This window comes from Girardinichthys multiradiatus, chromosome 2, assembly GCF_021462225.1.
Source record: "Girardinichthys multiradiatus isolate DD_20200921_A chromosome 2, DD_fGirMul_XY1, whole genome shotgun sequence".
NCBI classification, from domain to species: Eukaryota; Metazoa; Chordata; class Actinopteri; order Cyprinodontiformes; family Goodeidae; genus Girardinichthys; species Girardinichthys multiradiatus.
The window spans coordinates 26,271,606-26,283,795 of NC_061795.1; positions in this window are offsets into that span (position 1 = coordinate 26,271,606).

Sequence of the window (12,190 nt, forward strand, 5' to 3'; positions counted from 1 at the left end):
TGATGAGCTCTGAAGCCTGACTGAAACTCTTCAAACAGGTCATTGTTGTGTAAATGCTCACACATTTGATTAGCAACTATTTTCTCAAGAATTTTAGAGAAGAAAGGAATATTTGATATAGGTCTGTAATTTTTCAAGTCATCTCGATCAAGCGAAGGTTTCTTAAGTAAAGGTTTAACTACAGCTACCTTAAAAGCTTGTGGTACATATCTATTTACTAAGGATAGGTTAATCATACTGTTGGAAAATAATCAAAATACTTAATAGGGTCTACATTGCTATGCTCAAGTTAGGTTTAATAATGTGTGTAATAAAATGTATTGTGTAACTTAGTGGCTTGCTCAAAACAGGCCTCTCTGTGTATGTGTGTGTCTGATTTGGCTATAATCTGCCCCCTGCAACTGTGAAGGTATTTCTGTACATGTCTGCAGAATAACAGGAATGTTGTGAAGAGCCAAAAGTAGAATAACAGGAATGTTGGGAAGGTCGAACAGACAGCTGAATGTCAGGTATAAGACTTCAACTGACCAGTTTGGAAAACGTTTAAGGAACAGGTGTATGTTGTAAGACAGCTGGTGCAGCAGACTCAGGAGGAAAAACAAGCTAGAAGAATATAAGCAGAAACACTCCTTATTTGGACATGAGGATATGGTTGCTGGGGAGATATTTACAGACAGGATGATTGTGTATGTGTACTGCATAGCAGCGAGGGGTATATAAAGGTATTGTGGCCCCTCCAAAGACAGACAACACACAGACGTTTCCAGCTACCCATGTAAGTGTGGTGTCTCCTCTCTGAATTCAGATTGGTTTTAATAAGCTTGTGGAAACGTACAACTGATCTCTGACTGAGGATTGTCCTTTGGGGTGCCAAATAAAAAGAGTCGATGAGAGGTGAGGAGTAATGTAAGAGTTAACGGACGGCCAGTAAAGTTTTCCTACCTCGGCAATACCTAAAATGGGGCTGGTAATCAGAGGGAACACTTCCTTAAATAATTTGGTTGGGATTGGGTGTAACATAGAAGTTGAAGGTTTAGATGAAGCTAATATTTCTGATAACTCAGGAAGCTCCAGAGGATCAAAACAGTCCAAACACAAATCAGTTTCTGCAGTTATTTCCAATGTCGTTCATTTGCTGAGGATGAAGTAATCATCTTCGGGAGTATGTCAAAGATTTTATTTTTAATAGAATAAATTTTATTTAAGAAGAATCCCATAAAGTCGTGACTGCTGACAGCTAAGGGAATGGATGGCTCAACAGAGCTATGACTCTGTGTAAGTTTAGCAACTGTACTAAAGAGAAACCTAGGATTATTCTTGTTCTCTTCTATTAATGATGAGAAATAAGCTGTTCTGGCTTGGCGAAGTGTCTTTTTATACAACAGTAGGCTATTTTTCCAGATTAAGTAGGAATCCTCTAGGTGTGTAGATCGCCATTTTCTCTCCAATTTTCTAACATTGAGCTTTAAAGTATGCAGCTCTGAATTAAACCAAGGAGTCAGCCTCCTGTAAACAATTACCTTCTTTTTCAAGGGGGCTGCATTGTCTATTGCACCACGCAATGATGAAGTTACACTATGAACAAAAGAATCAATTTGTGAAGGGCAGAAACAAAATTATTGCCCTCCACTGTGCTTTTCTGTGATAATGAGGAAATTAAAAGTGGAACAGATTCTTTAATGGTTGTTAAAACATTGTCTGATAATGATCTACTATAATATAATTTTCTTTCAGGTGTGGCGTACTCGGTTAAATCAAACTCAAAGGTTATTAAAAATGGTCAGACAGGACAGGGTTATGAGCGAATATTGTTATGTCTTTACACTCAATGCCATATGTCAGCACAAGGTCCAGAGAATGAAGACAAAGGTGGGTAGGTTTGTTAATGTTTTGTGCAAAGCCAATTGAGTCTAAGATAGCATTAAACGCTATATTTAGGCTATCACTTTCAGTGTCAACATGAATGTTAAAATCCGCCCACTATAATAACCTTATCTGTATTTAACACTAAATCAGATAAAAGGTCTGAAAACTGATCTAAAAATTGAGAGTAAGGGCCTGGTGAACGGTACAAAACAACAAACAGAAGTGGTTTTAGTGCTTCGCAATTTGGATGAGGAAAACTAAGAATTAAATATTCAAAAGAGTTAGCTATTGATTGGTCTGGGACTAATCAATAAATCGGACTGAAAGATGGTTGCTACTCCTCCTCCTCGCCCAGTATTTCGAGGAATGTGAAAATGTAAATAATTAGTAGGAGTTGAATCATTTATAGTAACATAATCCTCTTGCTGCAGCCAGGTTTCTGTGAAGCAAAATAAATCAATCTGATTGTCTCAAATCAAGTCATTAACTAGCAAAGTCTTTGAAGAGAGATATCTTATGTTCAGTAGGCCACATTTAATTTTTCTTTTTCTTTTCAGTCTGAGTTGTGTTTATTTTTATGAGATTTTCCTGATTTCCTTCTTTTAGATTATTTTTTAATCTAATCAGTTTTGGCCGTGGGCGAGACACTGTCTTAATAGGTTAATGAGTGGGTAGCAGTACAGAAGCTACAGAGAGGAGTGTTAAACTACAACCCTGCTTCCTCGTCTGAACCCTGGGTTGTCAGGGTTTTGGAGAACTAATAAATTTGGCCAGATTCCTAGAAAGAAGAGCTGCTCCATCCAAAGTGGGATCAGACCAGGTTTTCCCCAAAATCCCAGACTTTGCCTACTTTCCTCATCTTATCTGATTATCTAGCTCGCTCTGGAGAGTTTAAAGTCTATTCCAAAAAATTCCTTGACCTTTATATCCCACTATCCAAAAATATACAGAATACCATCTGTGTGACAGAAGACTTTTGTGCATCCTTTATCCAGGGGTCCCATGCTGGCAGCTCAGTCCAGTATCTCAGCCAGGTCTCTCAAGGCTAGGATATATTGGCACAATGTCCTTTGAGTCAGCCTTGGGCCAGCCACATTTCTTTCTGTTTAGGTGTTCGTGGCTCCAGGCTGTACTTGGTCTGATGCAGCTATTGGCCAAAAAAGGGGAGGATGTCATGCCATAATTCCAGCGTTTCTCCAAATAATCGTGATCCAGTATCAGATCAGTAAGTCTCATAAATGGTGCGTTTTTGTAGGTAGCTCTGACTACACATCTGTCTTGAGCATTTCAACATGAAAAAGTATCTGTCTTCCAGAAGTCTATATTACGTCAGCAAGAGCAAGCCAGCCAACAGCTGACATGCAAGATGTGTCATATATCCTCATTTAAGGGCAGAGGTTTCCAAACAGAATCAGATCAGGGAAAAATGCTCTGAAGTCTTTGACCATCACATAAGCCTTTAAAAAGAATCATTCGGTTCAGAATCACATAAAATAGAGCATCACACTAAATATCAGTTTAATTAAAGCATGAACTAACAGGAGGAAAAGGTCCCCTATCTCTTCACAGTCTTATTCTGAAATTATAGGGAAATCAAATTTATTCTGTTGCAAAAAGCACAATATACTGGAGGTGACACAGTATGTGACCTAAAAGGGGAATAAAGTCTCATTGTGAGAGTCCCTCTATGCTACATACTATATGTGGCAGAAGCTTGTTATCACCTAGAAAAAGCATGTGGTGAAGGTTCAACCTCCATTTAACCAAAGTGCAGGAGTATACTATATATTTGTTCCTGTCTGTATAATTTCGACAAACCTATGCACCCAACTCTTTATAATAATCATTCAACAACCGTCTCTAGTCAACAATCAGGGCTATGAAACTTCTCTTGCCAGCTAAATATTTATTCAGTGGTCAGAGCAGGTCCGACCCTGAAACATATTGCCCTTACTTTTACACATGAAATTTACAATTTTTTCACTTAAAAACATGGTAACACTATATTAATGTGAACTTATTGTCTCCTAGTGCTTCATTTTGATGGCAAAATACATTGAAAAACAGAAAAACTTTCCTCTTTGGAATAGGTCGTCTTTGATCAAAATTATTCTACATGTTGCTCTTCTGATCCTGGTTGTCACGACAAGTGGCTGCTCTGCTAAAAGTTAATTATTTGGGATTGTAATAGCTTTGGTTTAGGCAGGGGAATGGGACATTTCCCTAGCTGATAAGCCTGTTAACACTCCGTCTCTGCCAACAGTAGGTGTGACCAGTAAAGAGTATTTTCTGATGCGCAGCAGCACTTGACATTTCATTGGATTCTTCCTGTGCTATTCCATTAGAGCATTCTAATAGCACAAACCTCGGCTCTGGACTGAATTTGTTGGATAGAAATGTAATTTCATTCTTCTCTGCGCATGCAGTCTGAGGAGATTTCCTGTCTATAATTTCAATGCCTTGTCACAACTGAAGTGCTGGCTCCTGAACAGGTCAGAGTCAACAACATTATTTTCAAGTGCAGACCCTCAAGGGTCTACTAATCAACATCACAGTTCATCATCTCTATTACTACTATCCTTCAAAAATAAATCTGTCCATATATTAGCTACAGTTCTGCTTGAAGAACACTTATTCAACCGTATTTCAGACACATAAATATATATTTTCCTCTACATATTAGGCAGGCTTTCCAAGGTCCTCGGCTACCAGTGACGACCTGTGTCACATTTTATATATCAAACCAGTAGGCTGATGTACAGTGTGCACTGAGAAAGTACTGAACTACACACAAAAAACAATAGGAACTGGCAAAAACAAAATTCTATGAATCCTAGAATGCACAGTATTAACCCATTTTCATGACTGCTCCCAGGGAGGAGTCACAGCTGGAATACCTGTGACATCATAGTTACAAAACTCCAGATGCAGTAGCTTTCCTCCCTTTTGCCTGCAGCTCTCCACAGGCTGCATTGGGGAAAAAACGCCCATGAACGTCTTGATCTCGCTGGCCGAGTAAAAGACTGCACCTTTGAAGAAACCTTGTACCCAAAAAAAAAGTACAGTATGTTGTATTTGTGTTCGGTCATGGCAACCAGACTGAAAATTAAACTAACAGCCTGAATCCGGCTGTCTGAGCTTCTGCAGGAAAGAATTTTAAACAATTATGGATTTTCCAAGAAGAGATGGTGTTCCCAATTATGTCAACGAAGCTGTCCTTCCTTGCAGCCTGAAGAACACCCAGCTCTGCAGGCCTGTTTTATTTTCCCTTCTTCTTTGCATTGCGAGCTGGTTGTTTGAACACAAGCAACTCTTTGTTAGCTTTCATTGCATCCTTTCATTGATTTTAGTTTTAATTTTATTTGTTTGTTTAGTATTTTTTGTAGTTTATTGGTTTTCCTTATTCTTTTCAGTTTTACTTAATATTTTATTTGAATGTTACTAGTCCAGTTAAAGCATTTTGTTAATATATTCTTCTTCTTTTTTGAAGAGAAGTCGTTTGTGTTTATTCTGTATATGTGTGCTTGGCTTGCTGTTTGAGAATGTCAGTGCGTAAATTCACTTCTTCATATATTATGCTAAAAAAACCAGACCCCACCAGGCAGGTATTCATAAAACAATAATTGACTGAGAGCTGTTTGGCTATTAATTTCTGATAATCAGGTAGTGCCCCGACTTGGTCATTTTCATCAAAATGACTAACTTTGTTAGTAATTGCCTTTGGGACAGTTATTCATAGCCAAACCAAACCTTTGTTGCGCAGCAGCCCCACAAATATTTGCATCCCTTAGAAAGATGTGCAAAAAGCTTTAATTACATGAAATTTTTATTGCAGTAGCATTATCTCACACAGATTTTTTTAAATCGACTTTTAACTTGAGTAAATTTATTCAGTGGGGGAAAATACCAAATCAAGACATAATTGGTTTTCCCTTATTGCAATCCATGTTTAATCATTTTTATAACCCCATTTTTGGCAGAAGAATGGGACTTAGTCTTCTTCTAAACCATTTCACAGAGTAGCAGCATACTGAGCAAGGAAACTCTGACCATCTGTCTATGTACCATCTCTAATTTGTCCAGAGTCCTCTTTTTAGCTCCCCCCACATGTATCCTATTGGACTGGAGTCTGGGGACCGAGGTGGCCATGGAAGAATGTCAGTTCTGTGAATGTCAAACTATTTTGGTTTTCATTTAGTCATATATTTGCGATAATTTTCCTGCTGTAAAACCCAGTGGCAACCCATTTTCAGATTTCTGACAGAAACCACAGTAGTTTTATTTTAAATGTCCTAGGATGTCAAAGATTACATGATGCCATGCACTGTAACAAGGTTCCAAGATGGCCCTCATTCCTGCAGGTCAAGAGTAACCTTTGGAGATTATTTTACCCCCTCATCATCCTACTCACTGTGCCTGGTAGCAAAATAAAGTAGTTTTTTCCTTCATCCCAGTTTGTCACAGTTCCAGTTATTTTAAACTTTTAATTATTTTTAATTATTGACCTGGCCTGAGTATACACATGTGCAAGATAATGTTAAGGTATCTATTTTCTTGAAACTATTTTGTCACTCAAAGATGGATGCACATCTGCCTTGCCCTAAAGGCACATTCTTTTGTCTTTCCAATTTTGAGGAGTGCCTAAGAAAAATAGGCCTAAAGTTTAGAAATTCTTTTTATGTCAGACAAAAAGGGGAAGTCAAGTATAATTTACAATATAGAGAGAAAACAAATGTATATTTGTCTTAATATAAGTGTGCCCCTCTCACTAAATATGTGTAGCAAGATCTTAAGGTAATGCCATAAAAGTCTAATTTATTTAAATTATTTTCCACACCTCTTTAGCTGGGTGCCAACAAATGTGAAGCATTGCATTTTTGCTGTGTGCATTATAGCAGGACAAACAGAATTGCTTGCAAATAAAGAATAATCCAATGCAACATATTTTTTGTATTTCTCTTCTGTTCTGAGATTTACTGCAGTTTGTTTATGCTGGTCAAATGCAAATGTTGAGCATTATGGTGTCATACACTATTAAAACTAATCAGATTATTGGCACATGGTCCCCGTATTTGTGTTTATACTTTATGAGGAGGGAAAATTTGCTGTAAAAAAGTCTAATGTTCATTTAAACGAAATCACACCCAAAGCAGGCCTTTATGTCTTTATGTGGTTCAGAAAAAGCAAAACTTTTAAGGATTGAATGCGCCCACAAATTGATTGTTTCCTAACTTCTCTAAGGAAAGTGTGCTGTGGTCTATTTTTCATCTCTTACCTTCCCCTTGGGGATCATCCATTTGTTTACTGTTTACTTGTGTTATAAACTCACCTCTATTGTTGTTGTGCATTGTGCTGCTCTGGTCTTTAGTTCTGCCAGCCTTCCGTGGAGACCAGGCATTTCCCTGATGTATAAGATGAAAGACAGCGCAAAATGCCCCTCATTTGGTCCCAGTTGGTTAAGTGTGTTCTGATCACTGCCAAGGTCTCAGTGAACATGAGCCACACAAAAGACCGTGCCTTGCAACCACCAGAGCTGGCAATATAAGGGGATTTGCATCAGTTAGCTGTCTTGCTCACTAACCCCCAAAGGAGAAATGTGGTGGTGTTGCAGAGGACATGTAAATGTACAAGGAATTGATTCTAAGTTCAGAACTTTTCTTTTTATCTTTCATTAAATAGCTAAAGAAATTAATTTGGGGCATGCAGCACATGTGTTGTGATTAATATGCTATATTGATGTACAAACTTATTTTAGCTATATTTGAGAGTCCAGAAATTGTATTTTAAAGGGCTTTGGTTAAGAGCAGTTAAAGTAATTGAAAAATTAGATCTAGGATGATATGGTCACTGCACAAATAAGAAGAGTTTGTACTCGTTTCTCTGAAAGAAAAAGAAAACTAAAAACTAGATGTAAATAGAAAGGTCAAAGGTTAAACTTACAGCGTTGACCTCATGAGGATGTGATTTCACTTAAAGTGACCCCATATATGGATACGCTCCCCACTCCTCTCTTAATGTCTCACCTGTCAACTGGGTTAGGCAATGCTTAATGACATGGTTCAAGGGTGTAAGTTCTCATCCACAACCCCTTTAAACTGGGTATATCCTTATTAATATCGCTTTATCCTGTGATCTCCAACTCATTATGCATTTGCGCTGGTTTCTGTTCATCACAAAGCCTGCCACCTCATTTTTATCCTCTGTGAATTAAAAGTCTCTGTATGTGACTGACCTATAATTCATGCTTTTTTATTTTTGCATTAGAGCCCTTTAATCTTTTTCCTTCGTGATCAAAGTTCACTCCTCTGTTGAGTTTTTTGTTAATATATTATGATCGCTCTTTGCTTAATATTGCATTATGCTCTCATTTTCAACAATATATACAGGAAGTAGGAATTTACATAATTACTGTTCATGTGAAACTAACTCATTATAAGGTTATAACATTTTCTATATTTTCCCTTAATCTTGATATGTCACTCTGTCTTTTATCTATTCTCCTCTTGGATTTTTTTTTTCCTACCTTCATCTCCTCTGCTCCGGCTCCTTGATCCCTCCCCCTTTTGATATCTGTCAGCTGGCTAAGTATGGTGTGCAGTTTAATAGGGTGATGTGTTGCTACAGAGTAATCTGTCACCAACAGCTAAACCATGAAAGGAAAAGTGACTTGTTTCTTGTCTGTGATGAATTGTGCGAGGAGGAGTCAGAGGAGCCTCTGTTTTGGTTACAGTCGACAGCGCAAGCACGGACCTCAGGTAGTGCCCTCATCAGTCCTACGTTTTCTCACCATATGGAGTCAATGAACTGACGCACCCTTCTTACACACACACTTATGTGGCATACACACACAGCCGTGTGCCTCAACACACTTCCATTTATGCAGCAGATAAATGGACAGATGTTTCGTATTGTCTAGATAGATAGATAGATAGATAGATAGATAGATAGATAGATAGATAGATAGATAGATAGATAGATAGATAGATAGATAGATAGATAGATAGATAGATAGATAGATAGATAGATAGATAGATAGATAGATAGATAGATAGATAGATAGATAGATAGATAGATAGATTGATAGATAGATAGATAGATAGATAGATAGATAGATAGATAGATAGATAGATAGATAGATAGATAGATAGATAGATAGATAGATAGATAGATAGATAGATAGATAGATAGATAGATAGATAGATAGATAGATAGATAGATAGATAGATAGATAGATAGATAGATAGATAGATAGATAGATAGATAGATAGATAGATAGATAGATAGATAGATAGATAGATAGATAGATAGATAGATAGATAGATAGATAGGCTGTCTCCATCTGATGGTTACAAAGTGAAACTGCTTGCTCTTAATGTCAAAACTGCCTAGAAACAAATATCAAAGCATATTCAAATAGAAAGTAGACAAATATACATTATAATAAAAATTTAGAAGAATAAAAAAAATCATAATTTTTTCTGTTTCTGTGTCTTTCAGAGTCTAATTGGGCGAAACTATTCCCAGACAAATTGAATTACTTGTTCCCGCCTCCCTCCGTCCAATTGAGATATCTGTTACAGATGATGTGCCGTATAATGAATGCCTAATTTATGTAATTAGACCATTAAGCATAATCCGAACATATGTTGTGAATGCCCCGAGGTGTTCTTCCAGGTAGCAGCCCCCTCCTCCTGATTTCACCCAGAAACAGCTGATGGAAGAGACTACCAGAAAGACCAATCCCACTCTTTGATAAAAAAACAAAAACAAAAAAGCAATAATATGGCAACATGGTTTAAACGCAAAAGTCACGCTTTTATTTTGGTGAAAATTAAAGGTGGCCTCAAACTTCCTATCATATAGGGTAAATTTGCTTTTGGAGTAGCTCTTGGGGGAGCACTCCGTCTGCTAATTAATTGTCATTCTGCTGAATATTCATACCTTATGATCGGCACGTCCTTAATTGCGCCGTAAAGCATCTCTGGGGGGCTGAAAACCACCGCGGACTTAATTAGAGACGCAGGCCTGTTGGTTGCGTTTGCAGTAGACAACAAAATCTTCTGCTACATGCTTACTTTGAACCGCTTTAACACAAAAGACCATCAAGATCGCCCCAAATAATAATAATTTAAAAAAACTAGACCTACAATGTCTGCCATAATGATAATAAATGTGAACAGTTCAACCTACGGAGGTTCAGCTGCGGTTTTACGTGGATCCTAAAGATTTATATTTAAATTTGAGTCCCTGCATCTTATAGCAGCTTATTTATTGAATGGGTTAATGGCCTAAAATCTATACCGCCTGGAGTCTGCCGAGGAGTTTGACATATGTAGCAACCAGGAGCAACACACACACACACACTAATTAATTAATTAAAATAATTAATTACTAATACCAATGTTTTATTATTATTATTATTATTATTATTATTATTATTATTATTAGAAGTAGTAGTAGCACTGGTGATATTTAATTTAAAATATATATATTTTTTTTAAATAAAGAATCTCCTATTACTACCGTTGTTATCATTCCGAGCTTAAAATTTTCTTTCGATCATTTCCATGAATAGCAGCTCCTCTCCTCTCTTTCCGTAGGTCTGGGTGGCAGCAGATCTCAACTCGATTCAGTGAGACAATATTGTTTGGCTATCATTCGCTGCTTTAGGATGAATGGCATCGATCCTCTTTTAACAACATTTGTTTCCTATTGTGTTCTGCGTCGCAGCAGAGGAGGGCAGACGTGTGAAAGTGGCTGTTTGATTCTCTTTTTCATCCCCATGACCTCAGCTTTTGTGTCTCGTCACCCTGGGAATGTCACGCCTCACTACTCTACTTTAAGATGTTTCAGAAAGTGCCCTTTGTTTTCCTTCTTTTTTTTTAAAGCTCACACAAAATTGTTCTTGTGCACCCCCCCACCCCCACTACCACCTCCTGCTATAAAGGATACTTCAGACCGAGGCACGGTTCACAAGTGCAATGCAATTTGGCTTATCCCAACCTTTGTCCGGGTTTCTACAAATGACCAAACATAGTGCAGACTTGATCTACTGCTGCTTGAACTCGGGAGTTTGGAAGCTGCTAGAAAGAAAACCTATTCAGATTCAGAGTCATGGTGGTATTTTCACTGTGTGCATTGGAGAGGGACAAAGGGCCCAACAATATCCCATAACCCCGGAGCTCAAAAAGCCACGGAGTTTGAGAGTGAGATGAGTGAAGCCTGCATGGCTCGCTTAGTTAAAACAAGCATCGCAGGTTAATTTACAAGGTGCATTCACAATTTGTAGTTGAATAAACCAAATTGTGATCGACGTATTTAATAAACGAAAAACAATGTGGAAATCTTCTAATTTGCCAAAAATATCACAATTTAAAATTATGCAGCTTGCACAAAACAAATGCACTCACTGATTCATTTGACTGAGCCCTCATCATATCCCGTAGATTCTCTGCAATTAATGGGAGTGATGAACGGCCCGCCCTGCCCACTGGATGTCAGAAGGTGTTTGGCATTTGGCAGACTGTTGTCATTATCCGCAGTGTTTGAGGTGAGGGCGACAGGGCCACTTCCTTTTGGACAAAACCTTTTCAGCGGAACATTAACGTGAAATGACAGGTGTTAAAAGCCAGCCTTAAAAGTAAAACAGAAAAAAGGTGAAAACAAGCATTTGAATGAACTTCAACAAACAAAAAATATGCCCTTACTTAATTTAAGAACACATTATTATTTATTATTACAGCATTGTCTGTATTTGTTCTATTTTTCAAAAGATAAATTACTTTACATATTCATCCTGACTGATGATTTCAGATCGTTAATCAGTCCAGAGGACGGTCCTCTGCAGGTTTCTGGGTAAAAGTAGAGAGTTCGGTGCTCCCCCGCAATGCGATTCTTGTCGTAATCCATCAGACTGGTGATGGTGTGCGCTGTGGGTTTATAGAGGCGGGGAAATTAGCATAAATTATGAGTAAATCTGGATGTGCGTGTGTGTGGTCCCTCGACATTGCGAACTCTCCAAGCGTAAAAAGGTGGCTCTGCACGGCCAAAAAGGCTTGAATAGAACTTCGCTGAAAATAGGCTCGTCATTTCGGGGCTTCGCATTCATATAATTGACTTATGGATATTTTATACAGTTTTCGCCACACCATCCTCGAGGGTTTTATTTGCATTCCTGAAGTACGTTTTGGGTCTTCTTTTACATAAGCACAATGGAGCTGATTGCCTCATGAAGTTTCAGTTTGAACAGCGCTGTTTTGCTTTGTGTTGATGTTTTCACATTCTCCCTTCTCTCTGCTCTGGGTGAAATTAAACTATTTTGTTG